The sequence below is a fragment of the Suricata suricatta genome, chromosome 8 (assembly GCF_006229205.1).
Source record: "Suricata suricatta isolate VVHF042 chromosome 8, meerkat_22Aug2017_6uvM2_HiC, whole genome shotgun sequence".
In the NCBI taxonomy this organism is placed as follows: Eukaryota; Metazoa; Chordata; class Mammalia; order Carnivora; family Herpestidae; genus Suricata; species Suricata suricatta.
In genome coordinates, this window is record NC_043707.1 from 86,238,870 (window position 1) to 86,246,450 (window position 7,581).

The following is a 7,581-nucleotide window of genomic DNA, read 5'->3' on the forward strand; positions in this document are numbered from 1 at the left end:
GAAACATGGGCAAAGAAGAAAAAGTTTGAGCCTAACAGACACGGAAAACCAGCTTTAAGTCATTTCAGTCTATGATTAGATGGAGCTGATATGTCTTCTGTTGTTTATCAGAGAATAGGGTAAACCATCTTTAAACTTTTGGATGTTACATCTGACATTAAAATATATATTTTTGGTAAGTGAAAAAATAGGATCAAGAGAAAGAATAGGCAATACAAACAAACCCAGACCTTTTAGAGGGAGAGAAGATAGAATTACAAACATATTCACAATGTCTATTGTGAATGATACCAAAAAAATGAAAACTGGGAAAATATGTCCCAATTGCAAGATAAAAGACAAAATGGAGGTCATCTGCAAAATGACCTGGATATTGGAATTTGACTTCAAGGATTTTATAGCACATATAGGGCTATTCTCTATTAAAAAAAAATAGCACTGACCATGTCTGACACATGGTTTATGCTGAATCCTTCCCACCTCCTGGATTGACGTCCATATACTAACTGGTGAGCAGGTTCACTCACTCAATGCTCAGGGACACCCGCTTGTGTGCAGTGTTAGTATAGGCATGACAGACTATTCCATGTCTCCTGTGGCTGCTTGCTCCCCTATGCCTAGATGGATTATGTACATGAAAGGAGATGTAATTAACTTGGTTTGAAATGGTGATTACCAGGTATTTGTCATCATTGGGCATAGGGAACAGGAAGACAAAATATGTAGATACTCCTTGCCCAAGTGGAGGGAGAAGTCATATATGATGAGGTAAAGCTTGGCATCTGACATGGTGTCCAGTTGGGGACATCATGCCACATGATCACATCCACAGTGTGGAGTAAACAGTAGGGCTGAAAGGCAAGTCAATGACAATGGATCCCACAGGTGTGCCTCAAGGCTTGTGAACAACCAGCATGTTGGTGACCTTGTTGGCTTTGCAGGTTTGCACCAGTGTCCCCACCTCATGCCAGTCACAGTTCATGTACTGGACACCCAGGAATACCAATTTCAGCTCCTTTTGCAAACATCATGAGGTGGGAACTGGGGTCCTACTACAAAGAGATAGTAATCATGACCTTGGGATACTCAATTTCTGCACATCATTAAAAACTATGGAGTCAAGAAGAGAAAGGATAACATCCTCAAACTGTTAAAAGAAAAATAAAATTTAGCATAGAATTCTACATGAAATTAAAATGTTCTTCAACATAAAAGACAAAATAAAGATATTTAACTAAGAGAATTTATCACTGACAGACCTACCTTATAAGGATTGTTAAAATAATTCTTTCCAGTGGAAGTAAAATTACACTAGATAGGAATTTGGTGCTTTAGGAGAAATAAATAGCATCATAATTTGTCAAAAATCTGGGTGATTGTAAATATCTTATAATTCCTTTAAGTGTGCCATTTTATCAACAGTAGCCAAAGTTTGGAAAGAGCCCAAATGTCCATTGATTGATGAATGAATAAAGAAGATATACATATACAGTGTAACATTACTCAGCAATCAAAAAGAATGAAATCTTGCCATTTGTAACAATGTAGATGGAAAGAGAATGTATTATGCTAAGCGAAATAAATCAGTCAGAGAAAGACAAATATCATATGACCTCAGTCATACATGGATTTAAGATACAAAACAAATGAACATAAGGGAAGGGAAGCAAAAATAATATAAAAACAGAGAAGGAGACAAACCATAAGAGACTTAAATACAGAGAACAAATTGAGGTTTGCTGGAGTGGTGTTGGGTGGGGAATGGACTAAATGGGCAAGGGGTATTAAGGAGGACACTTGTTAGGATGAGCACTAGGTGTTATATGTTAGTAATGAATCACTAAATTCTATTTCGGAAATCATCATTACACTTTATGTTAATTAATTTGAATTTAAATTAAAATAATAACAATAATAATAATGAGAAAATAAGCATTTAAAGAGGTGATGAGGGGCGCCTGGGTGGCTCAGTCGGTTAAGCCTCCGGCTTCGGCTCAGGTCAGATCTCACGTTCGTGAGTTTGAGCCCCACATCAGGCTCTGTGCTGACAGCTAGCTCAGAGCCTGGAGCCTGCTTCCGGTTCTGTGTCTCCTTCTCTCTCTGCCCCTCCCTCTCTCATGCTCTGTCTCTCTCTGTATCAAAAATAAATTTAAAAAAAAACATTAAAGAGGTGATGAGATCTCTTTGACAAATGGTATTGGGAAAACTGGTCAGCTACATGGAAAATAATGAAATTGGACCACTTTCTTATATCATACACAAAAATAAGTTCAAAATGCATTAAAGACCTAAGTGTGATATGGGAAACTATCAAAATCCTAGAAAAGAATATAGACAATAAAGTCTCTGATATAGGCCATAACAACATTTTTCTAGATATGTCTCCTGAGGCAAGGAAAATAAAAACAGAAACAAACTATGGAAACTACATCAAAATAAATAACCTCTACACACTGAAGGAAACAATTAGCTAAACTAAAATCCAACTTATTGAATGGTAGAATATATTTGCAAATGACATATCTGACAAGAGGTTAGTATCTAAAACATATATGAATTTACACAAATCAATACCCAAAAACCAAGTAATCCAGTTAAAAGCGGGCAGAAGAAATGAACAGACATTTCTCCAAAGAAGACTTTCAGATGGCCAACAGACACATGAAAAAATGCTCATCATCACTCTTTATCAGAGAAATGCAAATCAAAACTACAATGAAATATCACCTCACTCCTGTCAGAATGGTTAAAATCAACAACACAGAAACAACAAGTATTGGTGAGGCTGTGGAATAAAGGGAACTACAAACAGGTGCAGCCACTGTGGAAAACAGTACTTTAGTTCCCCAAATGTTAAAAATAGAACTACACTATGATCCAGTAATCACACTACTAGTATTTACCCCAAAATACAAAAAACACTAATTCAAAGGGACACAGGCACTTTATGTTTATAGCAGCATTATTTATGATAGCCAAATTATGGAAGCAGTCCAAGCCCAGGTGTCCATCAACAAATGAATGTATGAAGAAAAGATGTGGCTTGTATATACAGTGGAAAATCATTTAGCCATAACACAAAGTAAAATCTTGCCGTTTGCAATGACATGAACAGAGCTAGAGGGTATGATGCTAAGGGAAATAAGTCAGAGAAAGACAAAGACCATATGATTTCACTCATATGTGGAATTTTAGACACAAAACAAAAGAAACAGACTGTTAACTATTGAGAACAAACTGACGGTTACCAGCCGGAGGAGGTGGGGAGACAGGTGGAAGAGGTGATGCGGATTAAGGAGAACACTTGCTGTGATGAGCACCAGGTGATGTACTGAATCACTATACTGTACACTTGAAACTAATATAACACTGTATGTTCACTATACTGGAATTAAAATAAAAAATAAGTTAATAAATACAAAAAATTATGAAGTGAGGCGATGTTAGGAGGGATAGACAAATGAATTGTGAGACAACTGGGAAAACCAACCTGAGTTTTGCAGTTTGAGCTCTCTGTGTTTCAGGGTAGATAAGAATGAATGTATTTATACATCTTAAAAACAAAACAAAATAAAACAAAAGTTCCATTTAAAGCAAAATTATAATATTTTCAAGTGAAGTTTATTATATATGTTAGATATGTTACATAACAATAGCATAAAGGATATAGGGTAATAAAAACCCACATGGTTACAGGGTTTCTACATTATTTTGTGTTATTACTACAATATTAACTCTAAGTCAACTGCATAATATTGTGGATGCCTACTGAAATATCTTGATAAGCAAGCAAAAATAACAATGTAAAATGTATAGCTAAAATACTAACAGAGATTATTAAAATGGAATTCTAAATATATTCAAATATTCTAAAAGCAGGTGAGAAAGGAAGAACAGACACCAAAAACACAGAGTAGGGAGCAGTATAAAACAGCAAATGAAAAATAAAACATAAAGCCCAAATTGAATCACATTAATAACTGTACTAAAGTTTAATGTAGTAAGCACTCTAATTGAAAGTCAGAGATTATCAAAATGGATTAAAAAAAGGAAAGCCAAACTATTTGTTATCACAAGAAATATACTTTAAATATAAAGACAGAATTAAAGTTAAAAATAAATAGAAAAGATATACTGTACAAACAGCAAGAATAAAAAGCCTAGAATCACTATATTAATATCAGATAAAAGATTTCAAAACAAAGGGTGTTACCAGAGATAAAGAAGTACACTTCACAGTGATTACGTCAAATTATAAGGATGAATTAAATATCATACATGTCTCTGCAGCTAATACCAAAATCTCAAAATAATTGAAACAAAACCTGATGAAATTAAAGGGAAAAACAGACAATTCTGTATAGTTGAAGCTTTTTACTTTTTTCTTTTGGTAATTAATAGAATATTATACAAAAAACCTCAGTAAAGACATAGATGATCTGAACAGCACTATCAGTCATCTTGACTTAATTGATAAAACTCTATAACCAGCAAATGTACAGTACTCTTTCAAGTGCATAATGTATGTTCATCAATATAGACAATATTTTAAACCACAAAATAATTCTCAACAAATTAAAACATAATTACAATAATAGAGTATATTTTCTGGCCTCAATGGAATTAAATTAGAAACGAAGAGGCATTAGATAGCAGTAAGATATCTAGGGAAAACTCAAATACTCAGAAATTAAATTACATACTGCTAAATAATCCTTGGGTCAAAGAAGAAATAAAAGGGAAATAATACAATATTTCCAAGTGTTATGGAAATCTAGTATTTCATAATATATGGGATGAACCTAAAGCAATGCTTAAGCTGTATCTAAGCTACAGCAGTATAGCTTAAATAGAAAAATATTTAACATTCATGACCTAAGTTTCCAACTTAGGAAGGTAGAAAAAAATTAAAGCCAACGTAAGTAACAGGGAAGAAAATAGTAAAGAAAAGGGTAGAAACAATGAAAGAGAAAACAAGCAATAGAGAAAATGAACAAAACTAGACTTGGCTCAAAAGAGAGAATAGACTCTCAAATTCAAAAATGAAAAAAAAAAGATTATCATTACAGATTGTACAGATATTAAAAGTATTATAAGGGTATTTTATGGCCAAGTTTATGGCAACATATTTATCAACATAGATAAAACAATAAGTATATGAAAAATATAACAAGCTCAATTGATACAAAATAAAACATATATATCTTTATATCTTTATATAGACACATATAGAAATTATCGTTTAAATATCATTTAAAGATGTTGAAGTTCTTATCCAAGATATTCTATAGGGACTCCAGACTCACAGGATTTCACTGGAAAATTCTCTCAAATATTTCATAAAGAAATATCATCAGTCTAAAATATTTTTAAGGTGATAAAATAGTTGGGAACAATTACCAAGTTGTTTTATGAAGTCAGCATAGTCCTAATATTAAAATCTTACAAGGAGAGCACAGAAAAGAAAATTCAGCCCCCAAGTCTTCATTTATATTGGTAAAAATACTACCAAAGTACTAGCAAATCAAATATAACAATATATCAACAGGATACCACATCATGAGTAAGCAGATTTATCCCAGAAGTGCAAGGTTGATTTAAAATTTGAAACCAATCATTGCAACTTGCCATTTTAATAATGTAATAAAAAAGAAAAATACAAGCTAAATTCAATGTTGTAAAAAAAAGTATCAGCAAAATTCAATACATATTGATGTTAAAAATACTCTCAACAAGCTAAAAATAGAAAAGTCCTTCCTCAATGTGATAAAAATACATGAAAAATATGATGTTCAATAATAAGAGTGAATAAAATAACACTTTCGAAAATTGAGAACAAAGATTCACATTATGATGACTTCTATTTAACATTGTACTAGAGAACCTTACCATAAAACAAAAAAGAAAAATAATAGGCACAGATTAGAAAGGAAGAAAAACATCTTACAGATAACATAGTTACTTATGTAGAAAAATCCTATGAAATCTACAAAACAAATACAAAACTGAATATTGAACTTAGTAGTATTGTAGGGATAGAAGATTAATACAGAAAAATCAATTTTATTTTTATATGCCAGTAGCAAACAATCAGATAATAAAATTTAAAAAAAAATTCCCTTTACCATAGCAACAAAGACCAAACTAAGTAGCAAATATAATAAAAGATGTACAATACTTCTCTGAATATAAGAAAAAAAACCTTTTGAGCCAATTTTTAAAAAAAGACAAACAACAGACAAGCCATGTCATTCATTGATTAAAAATTTGAAATTTTATATGGAAATGTAAAAGACAGAATATACAAAGGTATACTGAAAAAGTACAAAGGGAGAGAACTTATACTAATCTGACTTCATGCCTCACTATAAATCAACTCAGTGTGGTGCTGGATAAGGGTTGATAAATAAATCAGTGCAATGGAATAATCCACAAACAAATCCCCACTTTTAACAAAGGTATCAAATCCAATAAAGAAAGAAAAACCTTTTCAGCAAATGGCGCTAATAACTGGAGATATATATAGATATATATAGATATGGCAAAAGTAACCTTTAACCTCTACCTTATACCACAGACAAATTACTTTAAGCTGTAATTATAGACCTAAACATTAAAACTAAAAGGATAAGAATGTCAAAGGGGAAAAATTTCAAAGGCTAGTATAAGAGAATTATATTTTTAACCAATAGGTATTTAGATAGAAATTCCTTAGACCAATCACAAAAATTAGGGACCAAAATTGTCTCCAAATTATTCTATAGGTTTACTGAAACCTCAATCAAAATCATACTAGGATTTTATTTTTGTGGAAATGTCAAATCATTTTAAAATACATTGAAAGTGCAAGATCAAACAATAGCCACGACAATCTTAAAGACAAAGCTTGAAGTCTGCCACCAATCAAAGTTTAATATAAAGACGATAGTCATAAAGTACCTTGTTGCACAAGGGAAAACTAACAGACCAATGGAATAGAGTCCAAAAGTTGACTGACACACACATGCTTACAGAGATAACACTAGTAGCGGAGGAAGAATGTTTTTTAATAAATGGTGCTAGGCCATTTTTATGGAAAATGCTGCAGTTTGAATTCCTCATATCGTACCAAAAAAATCATGCAGAATGTACTGCTGATATAAAGCAAACTTTTTTTTTTTTTTTTTTTTTTTTTTTAGAGAGGGAGTAAGAAATGGAGAGAGGGAATCCTATGCAGGTTCCAATTGTGCTTTTATGTCCTCAGGAACCTCAAACTCTACTTCAAAATCAACCTTGCCTTATTCAGCTAGTTCTACCTTTTTTCCCCCTCTCACCCACCTGTGCTTCCTCTGGCATTTGCTATCCTGAACAAGTCATCATCATTTTGGAAGTCGGTTTTCATTCTTGATTCTTCCCTTTTCCCTGTGGCAACATTATGTTAGTGACTGTGCTCCATTATTTTCAGTTCCTTATAATCTCATACATCTTTTCTCTCAGTTGTTTCTGTGGTTGACTTGGTTCAAGTCTTTATTATTTTTCTCATGGACTACCAAAAAAGTCTTGTAACTGCTTTCCTTAGTGTGCCCTCTGACTCATTCTCCA

At 32.6% G+C, this 7,581-nt stretch overlaps 1 pseudogene; it reads right to left on the bottom strand.

Annotated features, from left to right (window-relative positions):
* Positions 1–523: 523 nt before the first annotated feature.
* Positions 524–7,381, bottom strand: LOC115297660 (annotated as a pseudogene).
* Between the last annotated feature and the right edge of the window lie 200 nt (positions 7,382–7,581).